The sequence below is a fragment of the Mycteria americana genome, chromosome 2, assembly GCF_035582795.1.
Source record: "Mycteria americana isolate JAX WOST 10 ecotype Jacksonville Zoo and Gardens chromosome 2, USCA_MyAme_1.0, whole genome shotgun sequence".
Lineage (NCBI taxonomy): Eukaryota > Metazoa > Chordata > Aves > Ciconiiformes > Ciconiidae > Mycteria > Mycteria americana.
In genome coordinates this window covers 106,034,545-106,047,402 of record NC_134366.1, presented here as the reverse complement: position 1 = coordinate 106,047,402, position 12,858 = coordinate 106,034,545, and positions in this window count along the sequence as shown.

The window sequence follows — 12,858 nt, the reverse complement described above, 5'->3', positions numbered from 1 at the left end:
GAGGATGGATTCTCTATCGACATCCCTGTAGCATTCTCCTTTGAAATGGCAGGGGTGACCTCTGAATTGGGACTCCAGAGGACTCTCAAATTAAGTACGTTGAATATGGTGCCATTATAAGGCTTGATCTAACGTTGATGGGAGTTTTCCATCAGCAAAACCTGCAATAGTGGCCACATAGAGAATATAAGAATCCACAGTCTCTTATGGGGTTACAAATTTTGGGTTGCTTCAGTGTTCCCTTTCATATGCTTGCATTACATTTATGTATTTACTTATTTTATATTTACTTACTATATACACACTTATTTTAGAGCTATATTTTAAAAGCCAAAGAATGGATCATGACTCTAGAGAAGTACAGCAAAAAATAGTCCCTGATCTCCAGCTCAAGGCCAGCCTTCATTTACCATGAGTTAAGTTAGCAAGCAAATCAATACCTAGTAGCCTAGTGATATATCTGGTGATTTACTTACTCATTGACTGAAAAGTAATTGAGTGGGTTAGAGTACATGTGCAAATACTTCTCTAGTATTAGCAAAGGTTCAATTTCATTTTTATTTTCAAACATGAATGTATGGAAATTCTCTCCACCAGAATGGAAGCATTTACTGCATAGGGAGAAACACATGAATGTGGCTAAACCAAACACATTCCTTAAAGCCTGAACAGAAAATGCTGCTCTACTCAAATTATAAAAAGGGAGTTATAGACATACCCTACTTCCAGATAGTTTGAAAAATGAAGGAAGGTACCTTCTGTTGAAATTTGCCAATGGCAGGAAAAAAGGTGCCATATGATCCACAATTTCAAGTTACAGAATTGAAGTAGGAACATAGTGATTTTTACAAAACACTGAACCAAAGATTACAGCTGCCTCCCACTTGAGTCCTAGAGTCATCGGTTGTTCTCTGCCCTAAGAATTCAGACATATCCACAAGTTTAATAAATTGATAGATATAAGCTGTTATCACAGTAATTGTCATACCCACTCAGGCTGTGGCAAATATGAGATGAAATCTATTAGCTAAAAAATCAGTGAACGAAAACGATATGAAGTTATTATATCTCACATTTTTGGTGGTCTAGGAATACACACAGAGTTCCCAAAGGTCAGTTGACATACATTAGCTTGGCTAAGCTGTGGTAATGAACTGGTGTGTTGGAGTCCTAAACGTGACATGGTATTTGAACAACAGCCCTTCCAACTCTCTGGTTCAGCTGATGTTCTAGATGTCTTGTTTCAGGGATGTAGAAAATGGAAGAAGAAGAATATTAAATACTCCTATCAGTGTAGATGTTTTAAACATATTGTGTGAGTGTCAACCATAATCATATGGCAATGATCCTGCTGTTTTTCAGTTAAAGTATTACTTAGGAGTCCGTGCTAAATGCTGAATCCTCCTTTTCATTATCTTTACATATCTATGTGTCCTTTGTGCTATAGAAGAAATGCCCTTGTGAGAACTGATTTCTGCCATTAGGTTGTTGATTCAGTTGATTGCTGCTTTAGGCGTTCATTCAGTCTCTGCTCTCCTCAGAGAAGCTTGTCCAGAGACTCTCGTAAAGCAGTTTCTTTTCAGAAGACAAAAACCTTCAAAGCATTACCAGAGATATTATTTCCTTTCTGTTTGTAGGGAGCAAAGACATCAGAGAAATAGCTGAATCCATAATCTACAGCATATTCAGAAAGGACATAAATTTTGCAAATTGCTCTATAATTAGTTGGAACTGAAATTTTGGTATTGAAGAGAGAAAAAGTAGTTACAGAATCACAGGACAATTTAGGTTGCAAAGGACCACTGGAGGTTGCCTAAGGGCCAACATGGATCAGGTGACTCAGGGCTGTGTCCAGTCAAATTCTGTACATTTCTGTGGATGGAGACTCCACAGTCTTGTCAGTGACTCATCAGTCCAGTGTTTGGCCAGCCCTCAAGACTGAATCCCAGTTTTCAGCAGCTGAAACCAAATAATATATTGATAATGAACTGGGGAAAAAATCCAACTCCAAATACATATTTTTCTTTTTGACCAAAAAAGTTTAAATTTTTCTACAGAACTTTTCATCTTTTTTATGTTTTTTTTAATCTACTTTTTCATCAAAATGTATTTTCTGACCCAAGTGTTTCTGATAGCCTTGGTCTACATTTTGACCATTTATACTTCAATTTTTAGCAGCAATCTGAAAAGCTCACTTTTAGGTTAAAAAGCTGATTTTAAATCCTTTTGATGAAAAGCAGCTTCAGCTATCCTTCTGTTGTAAAAGAATTATAAAGTGGCCACGTGACTCTGAGAACACATATATAAAATATCTTTGTTTAAATTCAACATTTAGACTGGAATTTGGGATATGGACACTTGAACTATGAAATGTTTCTCAGCTAAGGGTACCCGCATTCTTCTCCTGAATATTCTCTTATCATATACACATTCTCCATTTGTTATTAGAAAATGACACATGGCTTGATACACATTTACAAAGGCATATTTGCTGCAAATATTCAGTGCATTTTAATATACAGCCAATTTACTACACATGCAAACTCTATCTCAGAAAAGGGAGTCATCATTAAGAATGCTGCTATTATCAACAAAATATGAAATGTGAGGGATCATAAAGTATAAAAACCTGTACTAATTTTCACCTAAATGTTCCTCAGTTCTTCACAATCAGGTCTTTTTTTTCCAAGTGTCATCTCTCAGTAGTACAAGGTTCTTATTCTTGCTCCAATCTCTTTCTCATATTTAAAGATGGCTGAACGCATCACTACATGGAAATTGGGCTTGGAAATTTTCTAGCCAGGAGGCAAAGGTTTAAGAAACTGAGGACAGCAACTGGAACACATTTATTTGTATATATACAGTTGCAGATTCCTATATTTTGCCCAAACATGCACACACTTTCACTACCGTACCTCATACTTCAGGAGTTTTATCTTTATTAAGCAAGTGATTTCTGGTCTACACTTTTATACCTTTTTATTCCTTCTTGATTCCTTAAGATTTTCCATCTAAAAGACAGAAAGGAGTACCTTTTACAGAATATAATGCTATTTACTGACAATTTGCATTTTCCATAAAATGCCTATATGTGTGTGTGTATATCGATACCAATACAGGTTTCAATATTAATACTGATTTAAATATAGAGCGCTAGGTATATGTATAAATAAAGGAGTCTGTGAGCAAGGATATACACTTATGAGAATACTAGAGGAGCAAATAATTTCAGAACACATGCAGGTATAAAAGCTGGTATAGTTGGAGGCATAGTATTGAAATATTTTGGTTTATACAGAAAAGCACCATAATTTTTACTAATTTATTGCAGCATTATTATTTGAATAGCTTGCATTAAAGCCAGCCACAAGTAGATATATTTGGCAGACATAACTGAAAAAAATAGTGTAGAGAACCAGAACTGGAATGTAGGATATGGTATTTGTCTCACCTCCTGAACTGTTGTGTAAATAGTGTGTGAAGCATTTCCATAACATCTAGGCCAAGAATTTTAAAAATCGGAGCCTAAATTTAGATTCTTAAAGTCTATATTTAGGTATACAAATAAATGACCTGTTTTTTAAAAAATACTGAGTTCCCAAAACTTTTAATCTCAACAAGAGTTCTTGGGTATTCAGTATTTCTGAAAATCAGGCCATTTGTTTATATGACTGACTATTGGTTTTTAGGAGCTTAAATTCAGGTTTATCCTTTTGAAAATCATAGCCATTGATCCAAATTTGTGTCTAATAGAAACCAATATGAGCTTTGTCTATGTTTTAAATGAGAGTAGGAGTATATCCTTTCCTAAAATATAAATCTGTTCACAGCAGCATAATATATAGACAGCTTGTGCAAATTTGAAGTCATGCCATTGTCTTGTAGTCAAGTGACTGAAACACTGAGGCTGATAAATCATAAAACCAACTGAGCTTTCTTCCAATAACTGGACACACTTTAAATGCCAAAAAGGTAAAATATAGACTACATTGTAATTTTTTTCTCTAATACTCTGAATAAGTAATACTACATGGAAAGTCACAGAATGCCCCTGATTTAATAGAGAATAATATTTCAAAGTCCATATTCCTTGAATATGCTTTGTTTAGTCATTCAGATCATCATTATGGATGACTTTCTGTTACAGAGGTAGGGGAGAGAGAATATTTGGTCCCTACACTTCAAAGAATACTAACATTTTTAAAGCATGGAGTTGAATTAACTTTGTCATACAAAGTGTCCCCAGATTGTTCCCAATTAAATCAGGCCCTAAAGATGCTAATTTATGAAAGAAAAGATCTAAGGAATCATAATGGCTAAATATATAACTTGTTTAAGAACAACCCTTCTACTTTGAGCAATGTATTTATTCTGTAAAATAGTATTTCATACGTCATGTTGTTTTTTCTTTATACTGTAAAAAAAATTAGCATGAAATGAGGAGTGAGAAGTACCAACGGTCTAAAGTTATTTTACCAATCTCCAGACATACCTGCTGCATGCCCAGACCTTTATCCATGTTATTCTCTGGCAAACAGGAGGGAGGGACTCATCTATCTTAGTTAAATGCTTGTTATAGTCTCAGAAGCAGAGTGCGGCATTCTCCTTGAGAATTATTATTTGAAGCACAGTTCCTTAAAATCCTTTTATGCACCTTTGTCACATTCGAGACACTCAGAAAGCTTTGTAGTTTGAGCAGTTTCAAGTAAGACCTATATTTTGTGTGCCCTGCTAGGTTGATATGCTGATAGGCTATTTGGAGCTGATTACTTATTCTTTCACTAAAAGTGTCTTATTTTGTCTCCTTCAAAAACCAAGCAAAATCCAATGACCCTGAGATGATAATTTTAACAATATTTATGACTTTTTTTTAATGTATACATACAAGTCATTTCTGTAAACAAAAGCATTTTATGTCTCATTCCAAAAATGTATGCTACAAAAGACACTTAGGCTTCCGGTAATGTGATATGATATGATACCTCTAAAATGCTTCAACTGCTGCCTGAAAACAATATCTATACATATATATATATATATATATATAGTTAATTACAGAAATGCACACTTATGTTTTGTTTAAGACATTCAAAATATTTAAATAGGTTCAGAGGGAAAAAAAGAATTAATTTGTAACTTCTATGGTTCAAAATTTAAAATCAAATACCTACTGCTCTAGTATCAGCATTGCTTTATTACTGTTCTGTATGCCTTCTTTTTGAGTGTATCTAGCTAGAAGTTGTCTTTAAATCTGTTGTTGCTACTATATTTTATTAGAGCATTTAATTGACTACAATGTGGCCTTAGTTCACTGTTCCAATGGAAAAAATAATGCAATATCTTAAACAATTAAACAAGCAATAGCCACATAAGTATTTATGTTCTATATTTTATTGACAAATAGGATCATGTTACATGGATCATTTTCTGGAGCACGCCCAAAATAAAAATAGGGCATCCTCTGACAAGGACATCACGACCTTGAAAAGAGCCCATCTCTCATTAAAACTAAATTCAGGAATTGTCCTTTTCTTCAGTCTATGCTAGACAAGAACAAAAGTAATTTAACAGAGTGACTATTGCAGAGACAAATAGGTAAGCACACAAAGCCTACTTGCTGACTACTACTAAGCAGCATCTTAAACAGTCACTTCCTTGCTCACAGCAAAGGAATTCTGGAACAGCTCCTTGCCAATGAGCTAAAGGAAGAGGAGCCAGACTACCCATCTTAGAAGGGGATGATATTTTGTTTTAATTTCTATACTTAGCACTGTCCCAAAGGGCTGTGTCTATGCTTGCAAATAAAATGATTGGGTGTCTGCTCTCTGATCCCTGAGGGCATGTGGCACAGCACAGTGCATGTCCACACAGTTGAAGTCTCATCATCTCAAAAAGCAAAGTAGCATCATCCATACTGCCTCTTGGTAACATTTTCTGAATTATTCAGTCCTCTGAAGTATCCTTGAGTGCTGTCTGGAAAGGATGCAAGTCTGACCAAGGCAAAACCAATCCAGGGAGCATTTGAGCCTGTGCTTTGGCTCTGCTTAGTTTAGTAGCACAGCAGTAGCCAGTCTGAACTTACTACATTCATCAATACACACAGCTCACATCTTACAAAGATGAAGAAAAGCTTTTCAACATTTTAAATAAGTTCAGAAACTTTCTGAGGACTATACTGTATATGTTATGTACAGGGAAAGTGAATGTAGGTGTGAACAACAATCTGTATGTCTCTCTTTTCTCTGCAGTACATAGGCATGCATTGAAAAGGGAAATGAATATCTTTCCATGTGTTGACAAGTCATGATATATGGTTTCAAACTTGCTGTTTTCAGTCTTTCTCCATGGTGCTATGCTACATAGTAAATGGGTAGCTAACTGCTTTAGTCTGCAGTGAATAGTTGCAGACCTAGGATAGATTCCAAGAATTAAACTGATTAAAATATTTAAAAAATCCATTAGATAGATTAGATGGCAGCTTGATCATTTAGAAATGTCATCTTGTGATTTTTTTGTTTTAAATAATTATATTTTATTTAAAACGTTAGTAAATAGAGAAAGGAGCAATTTAATGTTGAATTCAATGAGGCTTTTAAAAAGCTTTCCTAGAAATATTCCTGCCATTTAAAAAAGCCTGTGACACACAAAAGTGACATAGGTGCTTATGGTACTCTGTGTGACATAATGCATGAGGCAAGAAGCCGAGTACCTCCAGCAAATTTCAATGTACTAACAGCCTAGCATGAGACACCTCAGCATTTTCCTTGCTATGATAGTTAACTCATAATACGATCAATTTCAAATGTGATCTTAAAGAAACTGCTTCAATTCTATGCATCTTTATAACCTGAAAAGATGGATGAAACCTTTCTGCCATAGCAGGTTGTTTGTCCTACCCTCTACTTGTAGACATTTAATCTAGCAATTCTTATTAGGCATCTTGAGGGGCAAGGAAGCTTGTGTTGATACAGAGAGCAAATTCTTTCATTAACAATCACTCCTTCAAGTTTGTTGGGGTTGCTTTGGCTAGGACACCATCCAAATGAACAAGACTTGGATATTCTACTAGCTCTTCAAATAGTTCTTTCTCTGACTATGGGAAAGATTTATAATCTTCTTTGCAAAGAAGTCTGAGCTCCAGAGACTTAGCAGCATGTATTAGAGCTACAAAGGCTAAGTCCTTTAAAAACATCAAGTCTCTAACTTAGTCTCAGTGAACCCATCAATGCTTTGATGGACTTTTAGTGCAGTTTGCCAGAGTAAAGAGCCATCTCTTCACTATGGTGACCCAAAGAGTATGAAGAAACATGCTACATAAGCCAATGCAAGTAACAGGTAATAAGAAGTTATGTGAAAAAGCACCTCCTCTGGGAGTGCTCCTCAGCCTCACTTGTAGGATAGCAATTTGTACAGTACTGTATACCACTGATTAGCTGTTCTTGTTTTACTTTGTTGTTACAAACATGGACCTGTATATTGCTGATGCCTGCTTGTCATGAGCTCACTTAAGTCATGAGGGACAGGGAAGGGCCTGCTCCACTTTACTTCAGCTCTGTGAGTGAAGGCTGACTCTTAATTTAGACATAAACAACAGAAACTGAATTTTCTGTTTCCCTGTATCTAGGCACTTGCTCTTTTCTTTTGATGTTTACTGTTATGATTACATCAGGCAAAGAAATTCTTTTCTGTTTTTTCCCAGCATCTTGAAAGCATCATTTATAATTGTTTGTCTTGTGTAGCCTCAGTTGAAATAAATGGGATTTCATCTCACAGTGGGCCAAGTTTGTGTTCCGTGAATGTTAGCTTAAGGAGAAACTGTGGCAAAAGCTGAATAAGTGTGAAAATTGAAAAGTAACATCGGGAGACATTTGGGTGTATTGAAGACACTTTTTATCTTAAGTGTTCCTCAGAGGGATATTTAAACTAAGCACCACTGATTTCCAGCAGCTTGTTGCTGCTTTTTTTTTTTTTCTTAATCTGGTGATATTGTTGCTGTTGTTCTCTTCATAATTTTGGTTTCCTCTGAACAGTTACCCTGGGAATAATGTGCAAACTGAGTAAAACTGAGTTCCTGAATAGGTAACCAGGACTTAGAAAACTTCCTTGTCCCTAAAATCAACTTTTGTCTAGCTGTAGACTGCATGCTGGATCTTTTAATCACATTTTCCCTTGCACAGTATACATGGCCTTTGGGTTTAATATGTACACATGGACCTTTGGGAAGAGACACCTAAAAGTTATATTCTGAAATACCCATGCAGCAGACCCAGAGTCAGTAGATACCGATGACCGACTGTATCCTTCTACCCACCCCCACTTTTGTCTTTATGCCAATTAAGCCTGCAGTATCTCAAGCTAAAATCTTAGGACTTGAATAGAGTTCATCTTCGCTTATTGTCACACTCCCCAAATGAAATTACCTCATGAAGTCCTAGAGGATTTAGCAGAATCTTTTAATTTTGCACACACCTGTCTTTTTTTCTCTCTTTACCTTTTCCCTGGTCTTCTCATTACAAAAACAAAACAAAACTTCTTTTTCTTTTTTTTCATTTCAATGCTTTATGTCTTCCTTGACTTCTCTTTAGTAATGTCAAATAAAACTGGACAATTAGATTTTATAAAATTATCTTAACAGTCCAGGGGAATGACTGTGACCCTGCTGGGGAGAGCAATGTGCAGTTAAGCACTGAGGAATATTTGAGCTGCAGTAGTGCCATGGGCCATTAGCTTTGGCAGCATAACTGAGTGAAGAAGTTCTGGCTCTCTTTGTCCCCATTCCCAGTTGCTCGTTCCCACCCCTGGAGCTTATTCTGAACCTAGAATATTTGATTTTCCTTGGTTTACAATGCAGGAATATAGAGATAACATATTGAGGTGGGAAATGGGAGAGGATGAATCATAAGAACAAACAAAAGTGAAATTAACTTACAAATCTACAAACTTGGACAATATTTCTGTACACATGATACACTAAGTGCTCTACAAGATGGGATTCAAAACATAACAAGGATTTCTTAGAACGTCCTAGACAATTATACTAGAGGATCCTGTTACTTTCTTCGTGTGCAGATTGATCTAGGCTAGAGACGAGGATGATGAGAGAAACACACTGGAATGAAATTTGAATGGAAGACCTGGTCAACTGATTGGCCAGACATATGGGTGATGTTTTTTTTTTTTAATAAACAAAGCTTGTAGGTGTTTTTTTATTTTTTATTTTCCGGTGGTAATGGCCAGAACATCACGTTTCTTTGCATAAAAGTGGGGTATGTGTCATGTCTCGCTTGCTGCATTTGCCTTAATGATCAGACCCTATGTGAGTGTGTGTGTGTGCGTGCGTCCTCCTTGTGTCACAGCACTTCACTAACTTCTAACTTCATTACAGACTAGGTTAAAGAGAAAGACGTGCTACAAAGGCAGCATCTTTATTCAAATGTGTGACCTTCATGCTTTCTGATTTATTAGCGTAATATAGTATAAGGCAATATCACATAAACATAACATATTTATCAAACACATCTTTCCAGTAACTTGCGATGAGCATAAAAAAATTGAATGCATATCTTTCATATAAAGCCTCTGATACCAAGGCATTAACTTTTAAATAACACTGATAAAGGTACAGTGGATTTTGCTATGCCAGAGCAATTTCTTCTCCTCAAATATCATTGCTTATTTGCTATTTTGCCCTCTCACTTTCTTAACAGTCAATTTCTACTTAAAGTACTTTGAATGTTAAATTCTGCCTTGGCTATTTTTGGGCTGTTCCTCCAATGGTGAATATAATGGGCAGTATCCCCTCCTCTGTGATAATGTAGAGATACAATGTTGTATCATATGGTATTTTTCCTGAATGCTAATTAACTAAAAGTCCTTGTGTGACTAGTATGGCTTTTCATTAATGGAGAAAGTTCACATCTTCTTGTATACACCATTTACAATACTTTGGCACAATTAAAACTCTTAATTATAAAAGCTGCCAAAAAGTAGTATTTTAAGGTCAATCAAAGAAAGTACATGGAAAACTGTAAAGCAACTTCATACTAAATTTCAGTCAACTTAGGAGTAGTAATGACTTCAGTACTTCTTTTTACCTTAAGACATAGCTCTAGTAATTTGATTTTTTTTTAGGGTCACCGATCCATTTCATACTTAGTTAGTGTTTGACATTTCAGAATTGTATTTCATGTAAATTATCAACACACTCACAAAATATTTTCTCCTCTTCAGATGACAGTTTCCACCTCACAGTGGATGTATCTCAATTACTAATTGCTGTTGAGACCTTTACATGCTAAGCCACAGACCTATCAGACTTCACCCTGGCTTCTTCTATATTTATAAATAATGTTTGGCATATTTCTGACATCAGTTTCTCATTTGCAGTGTAAACTAATAACGTAAGATGGAATGGAAAGACACAGAGATAATCCTCTGTGACCCTTGGGGTCACCCTGTGCTTTGCTATAAAGATGAAAAGAAATGAGCTGCAGCTCAGCCCTTTAAATTAACAGCAAAAGATATCAAATCCTTAAACCATTTAACAACTTAATTTGACTTGGTTTTGTTTTTCTTTTATTTCTTGTGGGAGAAGGAAATGGGAAAGCCTGATTAGAGTGGGGTTCCAATTCTACCAGTCTTTGAACTAACATTTGGAAGCGTGGGCTCACTTAATATTTAAATCATTTTGCTATATATTCAGCGAGTTTACATATACTGCAATGTGTCAATAGAACCATTCTCTAATAAATGTGATGCATGCTACAGTTTAGCTCTAGATAGGACTTTATTTTAGAACAGTGCTAATATTAATATTGCTAATGACTTCAATCTTTTAGATTCCCCTGCTTTTCCTATGGCCTCTTAAAAGCAACTAATGAAACACCCAGCTATTCTACTACAGGAAATTGGTATTTTATTGAAAGATACTTTTCAGTCTTTTCATTTTTTCAGCCTTTTCACTGAGTCTTGGTTATGATTTAAGTAACTAAAAATGTAGTTCTTTCTCCTCCTATCAGATATTTTTATTATTGTTGCTCTGGGTTACTCCTATGATGATGATAATTGAAATTGCTCTATTTCTTCAATTTGCGTATGCAGTAAAAACATATTTTTGAATCTAACATAATCATTACTCCACAGCATTAGATTATTATGTCACCAGTTTAGGATTGCTTTTGACTTCATTATAAAACCTGACAGGAAAATAAGATGGATTACATGTCTACCAGCTGAGCTAAAGTTTAAATTACTTTTCTACATCCTAGGGAATAAAGCTTCCTCCCCTCCCAAATTAAAAAAAAGGCAAAACAAACACACCAACATCTGATCTAACAAAAATATGAATAGCAGTGATAAAAGTAGTTAAAATAAAATGTACTTTGCATCTAGCAGGAGATGTCGCAGTGGTGTGAGTTTCCAGCATGAAAAGAAGGCAGGTTTGAATATTGATCTTTTGAAGCTCCATTAGCTATATGCTGAGCATTGCTGACATCACAGATTGATGTCTCTTTAAACTGTGTCTCACATTGAATCACCTGGGGAAACCAGCTATTGACTTTGGATGTTTGTGCCATTCAGCCACTGGAGAATGCTCTTTTTCTATTTCTCTCTCCGTCTATCTGTCTGTTTGTCTGCGTCTCTCTTGAATACACACAAACGCACGCACACACACGCACAAACACAAATGCTTGTCCTTTTGTGTTAGGGAATACTGTCTTTATTTTTTGTGTAACTGTAAGTTGCCAAAGTTACACTTATGCTTCCTTACTATATCTGTACATTACAACATGTAGGTTATGATGTTCACAGTGAGGCAAAGCTCTTCTTACTGATTTAAGGTATTGAGATAGTATCCAGGAAGGTCTAAAAGAATGAGCATCATCTTGTCTGTGGAGACCTTCATTTCACCTTGTAAAGTGAGGCGACCATAATAGCCTCCAGAGGAGTGCTATAGGAATCAATAAAGACAAAGAAACCAAAGCCCTTCTGAGGTGCTGGTGGTAGTGATGTGTGTCTGCGTGTGTGTATGCCTGTATGCGTACGGATGAAGAGGGCTGGTTTCTGATGAAAAGGAATGCAAATGTTAAAGGCATTGATCAGCACTCATCTCCGTTCAACCTCATGCCCTCTGCTACATCAATACATTGGAAACATAATTTGTATCAGCAGTTGTTTCTTTAATTAAGATCTCTCCCAAATCTTTCTCATTGATTCATGCCATTAACTTATTGATCAGCTTGCTTATGCTGAGATGGTAGTTTTTGCTGAGAGAGGGTCTCTCTCTCATGGCTGGTGCACTACAAACATCTTGGCAACTAATGGGAAAACTGGAGCTCACTCAGCTTTGGCACTGCTTTAACAGTACACAGAGGCTTTCCTAGGGTAAGAAAAAAACTGACCCAAACAATAGTCATTTGCCATCTGAGAACTGCCAAAAAAAAAAAAGAAAAAAGAGTATTTAATATGTTTTAAAACCTTGATGAAAAACTAAGTAGTCTAAAGACAACATGCAGAAAACATTATAGCCATGGGATATATGCCATATCCCCAATCTCTATATGTTAATGGCTAATAATCAGGAACTAAATGACAGAATTTGAGCTGAAATGTGAGATATATTTAGGAATTAACTAAGAGTAACTGATGACTCATTTAATCAAACAGTTGGTAAAAAATGTGATAATCAAGGCAGAGTGAGGTTAAGACTAGGTAAAAGTTGAAAAAGGAAAGTTACACAAGTATTTCATTGTAATTCTGCATATTTCATCTCTTCCCATGGTCCCTTTATGTTAGTTTGTCATAAATACTGTAGCAAACAGGTTTACCGGTCAGTATGTTCATAGATATAGAATTTCA